Here is a 16,906-nt window from a genome sequence, read left to right on the forward strand (position 1 = left end):
GTTATCGGGGGCTCTATGGGTCAAATGGGTGATGGTATAAGGGTGGTGGCTGGTGGCAGTGTCGTGGGTAATACTATTTTGTTCTACCATAATTCTGTAAATATTAATTTTAAAGCCCATAATATATTTATGTACAAGGTTTGTTTAGTATAGTTTTGTACATATATAGGGTAAAATTATGGTAGCACTTTGCAAAAGTTTCCTACCGGTAGGGAACGTTTTTTTTTACCATTAATTTTAAATCTTGTAGTTATTATGATGTAATATTCTTACTTAGGACTGCTTGTATACAAGTAAAACTTTATACATATTATAATAATATTTAATAATATATTTATTTAAAAAAATAAAATTATATTAATAATTAAAAAAATTATTAATTTATTAATTTTAATTATTATTATTTTTAAAAAAATTAATTTGAATTATTTTTATATAGGTATTTTTATAAAAAATAAATAATTTTACATACAAATTTTGTTATCAATTTTTTTTTATGTAAAATTGAAATTAATAAAATAATAAATACATTTAACATTAATAGATATAGAAAAAACAACATCCTATATAGATGGATTTGTCCTTTAGATATAGAGAAATTTGTAGTTAAATCTCTTTTTAATTTGTATACTTATAATCCCCTTATTTTTTATTTTGGTGTTAATACCCCATTTACTTTAATTCTGTTGGCAAATCACTATAATAGTTAAATTTCTCAATTAAATGACAGCTGAATAAGACGCCAATTAAGATTGTTGTACTCTTATTGGTTCCAATAATTTCAATTATTTCATAAACTTTTAACTATTTTAAAATTACAAAAGTAATTAAAATATATATTTTTTCTCTCTCGTGTCATGATTTTGGAGTACATGAGTCTCATCTCTGTGTTGAAATTTGTCAATGCAACATTCTTCATCTTATAAATTTTGCCAAAAATTACAAAACAAACCAGCATCTTACCTTATCCTTTCAAATTTGTAAGGTGTTATAAAGCATCAAGATAACCAGAACTTTAATAATCCCACATATTATACATTGAACAAAGAAGACATTATCAATCAAATCCAAATGCAATATCAAAACAAGTACAAATTTATATGAGATAAATCATACAATAATAAATAAAACTGGGATAATATATTATTGCTTGGTATAGTATGGTATATTAGGTTGTAGCATGCAAAATGAATTTCTTTAAAATATTCATGAGGCAATAAATCAATTAAAAATGAGCTTAATCATTAAAATTATATAAGAAAATCAATGTCATCAAAATGCAAGTTGATCTTTACTTCAATAAATAAATAAAAATTAAATAACAAAAAATTTGTTTTGGAAAATATTTTTCTCCTTCAGGCTCAATAAAATCACTAATCTGATTGTTCTTAAATTATTCAAAGGCTTGATCAAGTTCTAACAATGAGAAGCTATGGGCAAAACATGGCATGCTACATAATTAAGTCTACATCATATAAATAGCATAAACATTTCACCAACTAAATGAGAGAACAAAAATTGATAAAATAGATAGTGTTATTAGCAATTGGTAATTCATTTCATTGAAATCACTAATACTGGAAAATATTTATAACTAAAAGAATGAAAGTTATATCATTTTGACATCTTTTCTTTGTGGTTTATTAGATAGGATACTAACAACTTTGAACCTAATAGTGTGTTTGGCAGGAGGGCTTTTAGGAGGAAGGAAGAGCAATGCAGGGAGTGTGGAGAGTAGGGATTATATTTCTATGTGTTTGGCAGGATGGATAAATGGATGGAGAGGAGTGTTGGAGGGATTAAAAATCAGTCAAGGCCCACCATTTTGTATCCTCCCTTTATTGGACGGATTGTAGAAGAGAGGGTGAAAAAAAAAGTGGGAAAATTAAAAATTTACCCTCCAAAATACCATTTTGTTTCTCTCTCTCTCTCTCTCTCTCTCTCTCTCTCTCTCTCTCTCTCTCTCTCTCTCTCTCTCTCTCTCTCTCTCTCTCTCTCTCTCTCTCTCTCTCTCTCTCTCTCTCTCTCTCTCTCTCTCTCTCTCTCTCTCTCTCTCTCTCTCTCTCTCTCTCTCTCTCTCTCTCTCTCTCTCTCTCTCTCTCTCTCTCATACCTATTATATATTTATTAACAAAATAGTAATTTTATTAACAAATCACTCTCCATCCTTTCAATTCTCCTTCTAATACCAAACAAAAGGATTGGAAATTATTATCTCTCCTTCCTACCTTACCAAACAAGACAAAGGATTACTCCACTCCTCTCCACTCCTCTATTCTCTCCCTCCTTCTTAAACTCTCCATCCTTCCACTTTTCCATCCTTCCTACCAAACATACCCTAACAGTTGGAGTTCAATAATCAAAATTCTACGGAATAAATGATCTGAAGAGCAAAAACAATTGTTCAATTGTTAAGAAAGAAGATAATACAGCTAAGCAAAATAAAAGAGACATATGGAAAATCCATAATAGTTTCCTTCTCATTATATCCTGATCAAATTACCTTATCAATATTGTGGAGCCATTATTTTATTGTACCCTATCAATATTTTTCCTTTCACATTTTGCAAAAGCTACCAAGAAATAATTACTCCAAATAAATTTCGAAAGATAATAATAACAGAACATAAAAAAAATTAAAACTTATGAGGAAAAAAAAGTTCTACCAACTGTTGAGAGACGTCATGCTTCTGAAGTTGCCAATTCCACAAACTCGTCAGTACGCTTGTTAACAAATGGTTCAAGGTGACTTTTAAAAGTTGTTAGAAGCTTTTCTTCTCTTTCCTTCTACAATGCCTGCAAATCGATGAGAATGAAATTTTAGTAGTTATGATTATAGAAAATCCAACACAATATACATATTATACATGAAATAGCTAATATCATAGATTCAATTTCTCTAATCATTCTTAACATCAATGTTGTTACTTTCTAAGGCTCCTTCTCGGCCTTCTTACCTTTGTTCTTATCCGACTTCTTCTTCTTCTTCTTAAAACCCCAGAGTGCAACAAAAAAGTTGGAGCTCTATATCACTGGGTACTCATTGCGCCTAGCACTCCTACCTCCCACCATTTCCAATCCAAACACCGAACAACTCCAAGGTCAAAGTCCCAAAACATAAACAACAGGCCTCCAACCAAAATGAGCTACTGAGTGTGTCTATGTGAGAAAGAGAGAGAGATTGAGAGAGAAAATTTTTTCAAAAAAATTAGGATTTCAATGAGAAAATGGAGTCACCAATTTTAACAATAAAATAAATATCGGGTTGATAAGGATCTGAAACCAGAGGAGCGATACAAACCCCAAGACAAATCGTTACGAAAAAGAAAACAGAAACAACAAACCCAAAACCTAGTGTTTATCGATTGTACCTGTCATATTAAACCAAAAGCCTGAGTAAATTCTTCAAACCTAAATTGGTGGCAGGGAGTATTGATGAAATAGAGGAAGAGAAAGAAGAATCGCAACAGACGAATTGTTGTCACAGAAGAAAATAATCGCAGTGTTCTATTTCTATATTAGTAAATAAAAAAAATACACAAAATAATACTTACAATTTAGAAAACAAATAACATCTTCTAATGGGTAACTTTTGGTCACCTATAATAGATTAGAAGGAGAAAGAAACACAAATGGTGAAAAATATCCAAAAAAGAATGTGGAAGTGCATTTTAATTTGTAATAAAATTTTATATAAATTAAAAAACTAAAGAGTACTATATTCATTACCCAAATCTTCTTCAACATAAAAGCAATTATCGTAGAATTTGTGATTAGGGTTTTCAATTATTTTTTTTTTGACGTAGGGTTTTCAGAATTAGAAAAGTGTGTGAGAGATGAGCGATTGATGATGGGAATGTTTAGCGATTAATTTAAATAAGATATAAGTTAACAGTTCTGTTAAATCTTCGTTAAAATTAATAGTAAAAAATATTAAAACATCGTTCAACCAACAAAATCTATTAGATTGTCACTTTTTATATATAAAGATATTTCTTGCAACACCAACCACCATTGCCGTGACATACCACCACCACTACCATTACACAACACCACCCACCATCACCACAATATCCACAATTTATTAAAAACCATCTCAATGTCAGATTCAAACATAAAAAAAATTAAAATTAAAGCTGAAATCTTAAATCTCATATTCAAAGCAAGAAAAAAAAAATCAGAATCTCAAATCTCAAACAATTAATAAATGAAAAAACAAATAGAAGCGGAAGAAATAGTCATTTGTGCCGACGAACAGATAAGCCCAAACGTTTCTCAGTGCCGATGAACCTCTGTCCAAACAAGCCCAGACGTTTCTCGGTGCCAGAGAGCAAACAGAGACCACGATTTGGGCGGCAAAATCCCCAATACTTTTGTTTTGGTTTCACTAAATCCCTAAAACCTAAATTTGTGCGGGTAAACCCCCAAAACCAGGAAACTGTTAGCAATTTAACACTTCCGTCCAAATTTAGCTGTTAACTGCCAGGTCGGATTGTCTACGTGGACACAATAAACACATGGCACAATTTTATTGGTCCACGTAAATAATTATTTAAAAAAAATAAAAAATTAATTATTTTAAAAATAAAAAAAATTATAAATAAAATATTTTTTTTCTTTCTTTTTTTCCTTTTTTTCTTTTTCTTTCTTTTTCTTTCTCTGAAACATCTCTCAATCTCCCTCTATCCCTTTCTCTTTCTTCTTCTTTTGTGCCCGATCCTCCACAACCACCGAACCCCAACCTCCTCCGGCGTCCTCCTCCTCCGCCGACTTCAAAGCCATTAAAGCCACCACCCACCATCTCCTCCATCTCAAATCCGCCATTAAAGTCGGCGAACAAAGATGTAGCTTCGACGTGGTTATGGAGGAGGACGTCGGGGACCACCAAGCCAGCTCAGATCGATCTCCTCTCTCTCCCTCTTTCCCGATCTCTTCTCTTTCTCTTTATATTTAGGGTTTTCAAATAGTTGTGGAGAAATAAATTTAGGGTTTTCAAATATTAATTTTGGGGTTAAGATTTCGTATATATATATGTGTGTTTGTTTATATGTTGGATTTGAATTTGTTTGAATTGGTTTGAGCTTGGTTTTATTTATTTATTTATTTTTTTATGATTTGAATGGTTGTGGTGGTAGCAGATGACTGAAGAAGATGAAGAAAAAGAAGATGGTGGTGGTGGTGGTAGGGAAGGAATGGTGGTGGGTGGTGGGTGGTGGGTGGTGGGTGGGTGGCTGGGAAGGATTTAGGTTTAGGGTTCATAGTGACAAAGAAAAAGAAAAAGAAAGAAAGGAAAAAAAAAAGAAAAAAATGAAAAAGAAAGAAAGGAAAAAAGAAGAAAGAAAAATTTTTTTTTTTTTTTTTAAATAATTATTTACGTGGACCAATAAAATTGTGCCACGTGTTTATTGTGTCCACGTGGACAATCCAATCTGGCAGTTAACAGCTAAATTTGAACGAAAGTGTTAAATTGCTAACAGTTTCCTGATTTTGGGGGTTTACCCGCACAAATTTGGGTTTTGGGGGTTTAGTGAAACCAAAACGAAAGTATTGGGGGTTTTGCCGCCATTTATCCAAAATTAAAATTAAATCTCAGATTCAAAGCAAGAAAAAAAATTCCAGAATCTCAAATCTCAAACAATTAATAAATGAAAAAACAAATAGAAATGGAAGAAATAGTCATTTGTGCCGACGAACAGATAAGCCCAAACGTTTCTCGGCGCCGATGAACCTCTGTCCAAACAAGCCCAGACGTTTCTCGGTGCTGGCGAGCACACAGAGACCACGAATGGCCTCTTAGCACTTAAACCCCATCCCAGAATTCAAATCATCCCTCTTAGAGTTGTCTGACTCCGTCTTGTTCTCCCCGTCGCGACTCCGTCAAGAGATGAACGGAGCAGCACCGACTTCCCCCAAGACCCAAAAATCTCGATCCCATCTCTTCCCCATGTTACCTCCGTTGTCCTCCACCATCCTCTGCAGTCGGATTTCCAATCACCTGCGAAGAAGACGATGGAGGGAAGACAAAAGAACGTCAGGAGGAAATAAATTCATAGATTTAGATTTTAGGTTTTTATTTATTTATTTAGTCTATTTTTTTAATTTATTTATAATATTATTAAATTTTATTTATTTTTTACCATTTAAATAATTTTGAAAAATGATTAAAATAATTAAAATTAGTGGTTCCAATAAAAGAATGACATGTGTACATAAATATACACAGTGACAATTTTAGGTGGCGTCTCAATTGGCATTTAACTAGAAAATATAACTATTACCTTTAATTTGCTCACAGAACTAAAATAAAGGGAGCATTGCCACCAAAATAAAAGATAAAGAAGTTACGTGTATACAAATAGAAACATAAAGGGTTTTAGTCACAAATTTCTCTTACATATATAACAAAATAATTTAATTGTTGGTTCCAACTCTTGTTATTTTATATATTTTTCTAATTATGTTATCAAAAATTCAAATGTGTGTTAGCTCTATCTTCATATATTTTTTTTTTATATAGTAAACCATTTATTTTTTAAAAATTCAAAGTTTATATTAATTACATAAAATAATTGATAACAAAATTTTTGTAAGTGATTATTTTTTTTAAATAAATACCTATATAAAAATAATTTAAATTAATTTTAGAAAATAAAAATAATAATTAAAATTAAAAATTAATAATTTTTTTTAATTATTAATATTATTTTATTTTTTAAAAATAAATATATCATTAAATATTATTATTATATGTATAAAATTTTAATTGTATACAAACAGTTTTATAGTAAGAGTATACACCTACATCATAATAGCCACAAGATCTAAAATCAATGGTTAAAAAAAATTTCCATACCGACAAGGAACTTTTACTAGGTCCTATTATAATCTTGCCCTATAAATATATTTTTTTATAAATGATTCTAATTTTTCCCGTAATTTGTAAATAGCCTATACATTAATGTTTCTCATTATTATTTGATGAATCGGAATGAGACCATGAAATAGTTGGCCCAACTCAACAATTTGGTTGTGTCCAAGACAATTGTAATGGCCCAACTCTTTTGTTTCATCTAAAGTTACCTTGTAATAATTTTTATTTATTTTTAGTTAAAAAAATTCTTAATCTTTTACTTTTGTCCTTTATTTTATATGATTATTGCTGCTAAAATTCTTGTTCTTATAATGTCTACATTTTTTTTTTTTTTTTGACGTGGTGAACTGAGTCACACATGATTAATCACGATCAGCGGTGCAACTTCCTCGAACCAGGATAGCTTATTGTCTAACCGAAGGGCATGTTTTGTCAAACCATGAACTGCAAAAATCTTATCGCAAGCTACATGTGACAAAACTGCCCCCGGAAATTTAGACAATAAAGCTATAACGTCTTCAAATAGGATCCAATCTCATTGAAAAACACCTTCCCATTAATAATAGTTGTCACCAGAGCTAGCGAAACTGAAAAAATATTACAACACCAAACCAAAAAAATATAATTATATTAGAATAACAATTTATAAAATAACAATTAAAATACAAACTTAACATTTGACCCACAACCCATAACACTAACTCAAAATTACTAAAAACTAACAAAATTTTTAAAGTATAACTAGCCAAAGGTATTATCCTTTGGCTAGTAACAACCTACTAGCACCCTATTTGAGACTACTGAAAATAAAAAACAATTAGATTAAATTTAAACTTAAACTTATCGGTAAATTTTATGTAATTGTAGGCCCTCCACAAAACAACCTACAAAATAATAAAAAATAATACTCCATTACAACACAATATAATGAAAAATATAAAGTGAAAAGTGATGGTAAATCAATCAATATTAAAGAAAAAGACTTAAAAAGATTTGAAATACTTATCTGTTAAAAGTGAAAAGAATCGTCGAAGTAGAAATTATGAGCACAAAATAGATTAATTCTCTTACTCATTGACCATACCATAAAATACCCTAAACAAATAGGGACAAGTCATAATAAATGACACAAAAACCATAAAAGGCACAAAAACCATAAAAAGCATCAAAACAATGAAAAAATTATATGAATATGATAATGATAAGTAGATGATTATTATTGATAATACATATTCATTATGTAATATTTATTAATATTTAAAAGTCAATGATCTAAATTTATAAATATATTTAATTAAATTTATTATAAATGAATATAAAAATAAAAAATTAAAAGAATGACATAAAATTAATTATGAATAAATAAATTACTTAATAAATGGATTAGTCAATAAATTTAATAATGGTTAATCACTAATCATTAAAATATAAAAGTAAAACAAAATAAAATAATCGTTAATTTAGATCTTAATATCCAAAAAAACCGTTAATTTAGATTTACTAGCTAATAATAAGGGAAAAAGAAAATATCAAATAAATGCTAATTAAAGAATATAAAAATTTAATATAAAATTACCAAAGATTTAATGCATATATAAACATTTAATAAAATTAAAATATAGTTAAAAATTGTCATAAAATATATAAAAATTAATGTGATTTAAAAAATTTAAATGTATGAAATAAATACCAAAATTAAATACAGAGATTTTACTCAACATAAATGGCTAAATTACTTGACCATACACCGATGCAACTCTCAGCAGCCGTCTTCGGTGCTACCACCATTTCTCAATCGGAAAACAAGCTCAGACAATTTTAAAAGTTACAAATCCGACACAAATCTCATCCAAACGATTAAAGAGTGGTGGGATGCTATAGTTTCTCTTAGTTTGATCACCATTGATGTGATTAATATTTGGACTCCATATATAAACAGAAAAAAGAGAAAAGAAGCCTCAATAATCTCAATATATGAATAAACTATAAGCAGTATATATAAAGTCAAAAATATTAGAGAATGTTACGAAGCCTTATGCAATAATATTATATATATAATACATTATATATATGAATGCGTTGAAAATATAGATTGATCACATGAAAATATACTAAAGATGATCATAAGCATAATCGGGTTAAAGGCACAAAAAACATACCTAGCTCTCACTGGAAAGAAAGAAGGCGGTAATTACCCAAAAGAAGGTCGGAGTAGCGATCTCTGCAAAGGGACCATTGGGCAGTGACCTCGGAGTCACTAATGGGCCAAGGCCACAAACCGGGAGTCATCGGAGAAGAAGTTTGCGGAATAGGAGGAGGAAGCCTTAAGGAAGGACCAGAGAAATCGAGAGTATAATGTCTACATTTAAGTCCGCATATTTTCATTTTTTAGCTACACTATTTTCTTTAGTATATTTAATAAGTTTTTAATTACTAAAATTAAATACGTGTTAAGAAATAAGATTTAGTTTTTTTAATAATGAATAACTTTATTGAAAAAATAAATCATAATATCATACAACTTTAAGTATTAAGAAACCCCAACAAGAAATCTCATCAAACCATATAAGTTCTCTATCCATCCTAAGAGCATGCCGAGCTAATCTATGTGCAACCACATTAGTTGTTCGACGTACATGAATTAAGGACACTCCAAAAAACTAGACATCAAACTTGTTAAATCCTCTAACAAGGAACCAAGTTCATTGAGGATGAAAGAGCATTTAGAAATACATTTACAACTGCTAAACAATCAAACTCAACAACATGTAAAGAAAGACCAACAGTAAGTGTAATACCCTAGGTTTAAGAGGATGGATTAGCGAAACCCTAACTAGTTAGTTGTGTATTATTGTGAAATTATATTATTATTTAATTTAATATATGAGAATTAATATGAAATATGACATGTTAAGACCCCGTTGGTGAGCTAGGGGCATTTTAGTAATTTTGACCTGATAAGGGTAAAATAATGAAATTAATATATTTACGTGCTTATGGAACTATATTATTATATAGTGTGTCTGTGTTGTCTTTTTCAGGTGTGTTATGACAAGTTGGCGCAGTATAGTCACAACCGGGTATTTCGAGCCGAATTGGGTTCGAGGCTGAAATACAATTTTAGATGATTTATTGGCATTTGATTTATGTGAAAATAATCTGATTTTATTTGAGTGTATTGGTGTTATGTGGAATGACCATTTTACCCTCGAATGTTTATGAGTGTGCTTAATGGCTATAAGGGCATTTTTGTCTTTTTAGGCATTTGGATTATTAGCAAAAAAATGGGATTTTTGGTATGTTAGAAATCATTTTCTGCTTTGTTTTGCCCTAGCCGACCCTTCCCCCTCTCTCTATACATTTTACAATCTTGATCGAAATTGTGGTGATTGCTTGGAGTTCAAACTTGAAGTTTGGAGGTGTGAAGCTTGATTTTAGTTTGAACTTGAGGTAGCATTCTTGTTGTTCTTTTACTTAAGATTGTTGCTGAGTTTTTATGATTTAAAGTATGAAAATATATTGAATACTCTTGAAATGCATGTGGTTGATAATTGATTGTTCTAGTTGTTGGGAGCATGATTTGTGATTGGAGCTTTTTGGGTTTTGTTTTAGATTGAGATTAGAGAGAATTTTAGGGATTTTTGTAGTGTTTATATTCTGTTTATTGTCTCTGAAATTAATTGTCTAATACATGAGTTCTTGACTTGATCATGTGAGTATTTGAAGGTGGAATTGGTTGGATTATAGCTCAATGTTAGAGCTTATGCTTTATGTTGTTCAATCTGAGTTTTGAGAGTTTTATAGTTGGATTTTAATGCATGAAATTGTATTTTAAATTCTCTATTTAGTTATTAAAAATCTATTTGATGGTTTTAAGTTTTGGTTATGATTTGGGTTAGTTTGGAGGTGTTTTTGGGGTTGAAACTCAAAGTTTCGTTGCTGGTTTTCTGGGTTTGGAACCCAGGTGCCGCGACACAACTTTTGCATGCCACGGCCTGCCCTTATTTTGTGACCTGGGAATTTAACTCAGGTGTCGCGACACAGCTTTTGAGTGTCGCGGCCCGTCCTCGTGTTTCTAGGCAGATTCGAATGCAAACTTAAAAAATGCATAACTCTGTGATCCGAACTCTGTTTCGGGAGTTTTATATATCGTTAGAAAGCTCGTTCCGAGCTCTATGTGATTATCTGTATTTTTGAATGCCATGTATATACTTTATAAATGTGGAATCAGGGGTTAACCCTATTTGTGTAAATCCTAGAATTGTGACTAGGATTACCGGCACTTGGTCAGGAGCACCCGGGGATTTGGAATCTCTACCATTGTGGGACATTAGGTAAGACGGTAGTTAGCACGTAGAGTTATGTGCGGTGGCACTTATATTGGAAATGATATATGTGAGTAAATAATAATCAAGATTAGGGTTATTACCCTAACATGAGCGGTTTAATAGCCTAGGGTTATTACCCTAGTGATATATGTTATGTAAATGCTATGCCATGTTAAATATATGAGTATATTGAGTTTCAGGGTTATGTGTTCAAGGCATAACCGGGTTGGACTCAATAACTAGAACCGAGATGAACCGTTCTAAGGCCTTATTGTATTTAGACGTGTGAGCGCAACACGTAGGTCTATGTTGCATAGACATAAATAGGCATGTGAGCGTAACATGCAGGTTTGTGTCATACAGGCATATGAGAATGGTATTAATGTTTATATAGTGTGATAAATATGTTTATCGATATTTTATACTGTCTTGCTGGGCTTGGCTTACGGGTGCTCTATTTTGAAGGAAAGGGTAAATCTGTTTCTGATCAGCCATGAGTATGGGAGCTGGACGGTGTATGTACATGTTCGGGCCACACTAAACCAAGCGGGTTGGAGTCTACCAGTGATGAGTTTTGTAATTCTATTTTGTCGCTTAGGTCGGCTAAGTAGAAACGAACTTGTAATAGTATTTTGTTAAATATTTTTGGGATCCCGATACATGTAACTTTTGGTTTGTAAAGTTAAAATTATTACAAGTTTATTTCCATTCCTTTTGCTTTTAAAGTTTAATTTCTGCGCTTATTTTATTAGTAATCTCGTCTAGGGGGATTAGGGTTTCTTAATTATATTGGGTAGCGTGCCTATTAGTTAGGGCATTACAATTCGGTATCAGAGCGCTTCACTTTGATTACATACAATAGGGAGATTGGGATAATTGACTGCTTCAGCATTATATGCGGGATTAATAGTTTGATTGGAAACTGAAAATTACATTCTTTAATAGGAATTAGGAATGATTGTTGAGGGTGGCGAATAACCTTTAACTAGTCTCTCATACCGTAGTCACACTTTAAATTTGTTCTTTTCTTTAATTTTTATTGTTGCAATTTTTATTCTAATCTTCCAAACCCTCTTTTTCTAATTCTTGTTACTAATTTGTGAATAATTAAATAAATATAGTCCTTGTGGGATCGTGTTGGAAATATTTTACCAGGATCTAGATTTACTACCAAGTATGTTTCATTAATATCCTAATATGAATTCTAAAACAATGAAATAAACACATATAAAGTTTAGTAAACCTTACATTGGGTGCAGCGGAATATAATGACTCCTTCCATTCAGATCTCTAGCCCTTGATTCCTTTCTGTAGCAGAGCATAATCAATATCTGAATATGGATCTCTTTCTCTCCTTCCTTTGATGCTGATTCTCCTTCTTGTTGTTTGGATTCTCCTACAGTCTTACACACTATGATTGAGATACCACTTGATGTGTGTGGGCACTACTCTATCACTCAAGGAATTTCGAAATTGAAGAGTGGAAAAGAGAGAGAGGGCGGCGCATGGCTTTTTCTCTGAAGGAAACAATGTGTAAGTCATGAGTTTCCTGAAGCCAACACTTTCTATATATAGAATGCCAACTAGGTTTAGGTTAGAATTGTATGTCATTAAAATAATGAAAAAAATAAATGGTAAAGGCTTTGCATAGTGGGGGGCCATATAAGGAAATTGGGCCTCACTTTGCAACTTTCCCATTTTGTTATTTTTTTTCATTCCCATTTTCTCAAAAATGCTAATTTTCCAATTTAACCATTTAAATGCCAATTCTAATTATTTAATAACTAAAGATTAATTATTAAATAATATTGCCATTTAATATATTTATTAATTTAGACATATAAAGTCTCTTAATTAATAAATAAACCTAGAATCTCTTTTCTTTACAATTTCGCCCTTGCTTAGTGAAAATTCATAAAGTAAACATAGTCTAACTTTAGAATTCTAATTGATTAATCAAAATCAATTAACTGAGTCTTACAAGCAGTATGGTCTCAACTAGTATGGGGACCATGGGACCATGGGCGTATATTTCCGAGCTTCCAATAAGTCGAACCGAATTTACCAAGTAAATTCCCTAACTTATTAATTCCTTATGAATCCACACTTAGAACTTGGAATTGCACTCTCAGTCATATAGAACGCTCTATATGTTCCACGATATAAATACGTCATTAGTTATCCATTGTTATAATCCTAATGTGATCAATGACCCTCTAATAGATGATCTACATTGAATAGGCACTAAGTTACCGTTACACCTTCAATGTATTTTATCCTTAAAACACTTAGCTCCGTATAAATGATATTTTAGCGAAGTGAAATGAAATCTCCACCATTTATCTCTGTTTAGCCAAGCTCGAAGGATATTATCGTTTCACTTCTAAATTCCTATAAAAGTTATAGACTCCATATTTATGTTAGCGCTCCCACTCAATTATACTATCATGTTCCCAAAATGTATGTATCACCTTGACTCAAAAGTAGGCTTAACTAACAAATCAAAGAACATGTATAGTACTCTTGAGATCGAACCTAAACATATCAGGATTAAGATCATTTGATCTAGGATCAACGGGTGATATTGAATTGAATAGATATTACGGTAAATTTTAATATATCTAATCAAAGTTCAATATCGGTCCCTTCCGATGTATACTCCATACATCCGATACTGGTAAACTTTGCCAATGTCCTGGAAAGGACATAACACTTTTCCAAGGTGTAAGAATACCTATCGCTGATTATACCATGTCAGTTTAAATCCAGTGTTCTGAAAAATCAGGGAATAAACTTTCGAACATATAATTAAGATTATATTCCACTGTGCTGACAACACTATAATCATTAACAGATTCATATGTTCTGGACTTAAATAGAATTCATACATTATATATATAATCATGAAATAAATCATGTGAACCATGCAACATAAAATGTTATTTCTGATCTTTATTAATAAGTAAATCTGATTATATTGAAATGGATTTTATTTAGGGCATAAAACCCAACAGATCGACCCTTACTTATGATTATACTAAAATAATTGGAAGTATTGGAATTAAAAAATAGTAAATTTGTTGTGGCTTACGACACGCATCACCTCTCGTACTGACTAACCTGGCATGATTGCCCAATGGCAATTCCACAGGTCTTTAACATGTCGTCTGTATAGCCTGAGATAAATCGCACCTTCGATTCTTTTAACTCAGCCTCGAAGGTGACGCTGTGATCTTGAGGAGTTTTAAACGTACATGGTTTGGGAGGCATAATCTCGAAATCCAGGTCACCTGGTTCAAAAGCAATTGTGACGTTGGGTAAAAACAAAGGCTTTGCCACAGGAATAAAGGACACGTCAGGTGGTTCTGGCCAGGCTGCTTCTCGCAAGAACCAGTGTCTGCCTTCGGATATTTCTTGCAAGAAGCGCCTGTGGCGATTAGAAATATCTTCCTGTTGGGATCTCACTGTGTGTTCCCTAGCCCTAGCATCGTTTAACTCTAATTTGGAGGTGGGTTTTGAGGGATTGTGTTTATATGGGATGGCCAATTCTGTAGGAAACTCAAAGTCAACTCTAAAGCTTTTGGATGATAAACTCCTAAACCAGAGTGGGACATTGCTATCAGCAAAAAGCAGTCCCAATCCCTGGAGAGAATTTTATCAAATCAGAAGGTAATGAGTTGGAGATCTTAAAACAACTTACATATTGCTTGAATCCTACTATGAATAGTTTTAACCCTAAAAAACTACCAAACTCAGATGAGATGATAACGATACAAACGAATCAAGTAACTAATCCACGCTATGTAATAAACATGAGAAAGAAGAAAATAACTTACCGTTTGAAGTTAGGGCTTGGGGCAATGCTTGGGAAATCCTTCTACAAACCTTCGAACGAAGCAAGGATCGCCTTAAAAAAATGAAGTCGGAGGAAACTCGCAGGAAAAAGGTCAAAGACAAGGATGGCATGCAAGTTTTCAGACGAGTTTAATGGTGATCCTTAACGAAGAAGTTTAAGGGTTTTTCTCAAACTTTTATGAAATGGTGCAAAGGTGGTTCCTTTTCCTTATTTTATACCCACGATAATGATTTCAAAAAAGATTTGAATCAATGGACGTGATTCGAAGCGAAAGTGGAAAAAATGGTCATTTAATTCTGATGTACCTCGAAACCGCACAACCGCCAAAATTAAAGGGAATGCGTCTTTTCAAAAACAGAGGAGCGTGACGAAAATACCCTTTGTAATCATTAAAAAGCTCTTTTTAATTAAAAAGAACTTTTTAAGAGGCAATTGTTATACCCGAAGTTCGGTAAGCACATCAGAGGAGGACACGTGTCGAGCTGGGAAGAGCTAAAACACACAAACGACAAGTACGCTTAGCATGGAACAACTCGTTGGAAATATAATTTGTAGGGTAGGTTTATAACTCGGCTGGCTGAATAGCCTTCTGCGAGATAGAAACATACGAACTGCTAATTTATGTATTGACGAGAAACCATGTGGGTGCATACGTTCATGACGAGGCCTCAACCTCGCTGCGTGAAAGAGATAACAACAACGCTAAAAATGATTAGCGTACATTATACGACATACAAACTGAGTATAGTTAGTATGACGAGCCAAGATAACAGATAGCGAGGCGTTTATCTCGCTAAAAGATGTTTTGCATGCGAGGAAGATCCTCTCCACCCCAGAGAGTATAACTATCAGAGTTAAGACAATATTAGTCTCGAGAAGCCAAAATGACAAGCAACTGCTTGCTATCAAAGTGATCTTGGCGCCCTCCTAGACGAGGCATCCCTATGAGATACGACTTACCGTATTTCTTTAATTATGCGTTCATCTCAGCCCAATAAAGACGGGATATTTACAGCTATGTAAAAACCTCATTTATTTGGCTTGATTTGTAATCAAATCTCATAATTTTAAGGATAATGGCAGTAAATGTATTTTGGTCAGCTTTGCAATTGATTGCCACTATGCAATTATAAATAGTAGCAGATAAGATCAAAATGGGGGACGAAAGAAACTCTTAGAAATCTAAATAAGATTGATTCGTGGACTATGCAGAATTTTAACTGCAAAACCATGTAAAAAACTCGGTGTTCATATTTTATTTTTCTATAGCTTTTATTATTTCTGTGTTGAATCATAATCGTGAGGCTCAAATTTGGTTAACGAAAATCTGCGTTAACATGTGTGTAATATAAAAATTTGACGTAAAATTAAAAAAATATGGTTGTTTCAATTGTGATGTCATCAACGTTAATATCATCTTTACCATGGATGTTGCCACCTCTATCACCATTGAAGCACCAATTCATCATTATTATTGTTATTTAATATTCAAAATCAATCTAAAACTTAAAACTCCAATAATATTCATTCAAAGTACTATTTTAAGGGGTTTAAACACATATGTATACTTTATTGACTTTGCTAGCATTTTTTTAAAATCTAAACCTATCAAAATTTGAAAAATTTGAACTTTGCGATGCGAAAACATATTTTTGACCAAAAACGATAGTAAAACAATCACCAACAATGTTTAAACTATGGTTTTGCAATGTGAAAAAACAATATTTTTTGGCCAAAATGATGACTAGCTATGGTTTTGAGATTCTATCACACACGAAACCATAAATTTTGGCCAACAACGGTAAAACAATTACTAACAAAGTTTTGCGATAGTTTGCGTTAAAATTTGATT

At 32.1% G+C, this 16,906-nt stretch overlaps 1 long non-coding RNA gene across 3 annotated transcripts; it reads right to left on the reverse strand.

Annotated features, from left to right (window-relative positions):
- Positions 1 to 2,454: 2,454 nt before the first annotated feature.
- LOC115703036 (uncharacterized) lies at positions 2,455 to 4,560 on the reverse strand. 3 transcript variants are annotated; one of them, XR_009685081.1, is made up of 4 exons: positions 3,729 to 4,560; positions 3,554 to 3,599; positions 2,957 to 3,410; positions 2,455 to 2,795 (listed from the first exon to the last, which is right to left on the reverse strand). It is a non-coding gene; the product is annotated as an uncharacterized LOC115703036 (long non-coding RNA). The 3 variants fall into 3 exon arrangements; XR_009685080.1 differs by lacking the exons at positions 3,554 to 3,599; positions 3,729 to 4,560 and having other exon boundaries at positions 2,957 to 3,158; positions 3,371 to 3,547; XR_004008993.2 differs by lacking the exons at positions 3,554 to 3,599; positions 3,729 to 4,560 and having other exon boundaries at positions 2,957 to 3,547.
- Between the last annotated feature and the right edge of the window lie 12,346 nt (positions 4,561 to 16,906).

The sequence above is a fragment of the Cannabis sativa genome, chromosome X, assembly GCF_029168945.1.
Source record: "Cannabis sativa cultivar Pink pepper isolate KNU-18-1 chromosome X, ASM2916894v1, whole genome shotgun sequence".
NCBI lineage: Eukaryota > Viridiplantae > Streptophyta > Magnoliopsida > Rosales > Cannabaceae > Cannabis > Cannabis sativa.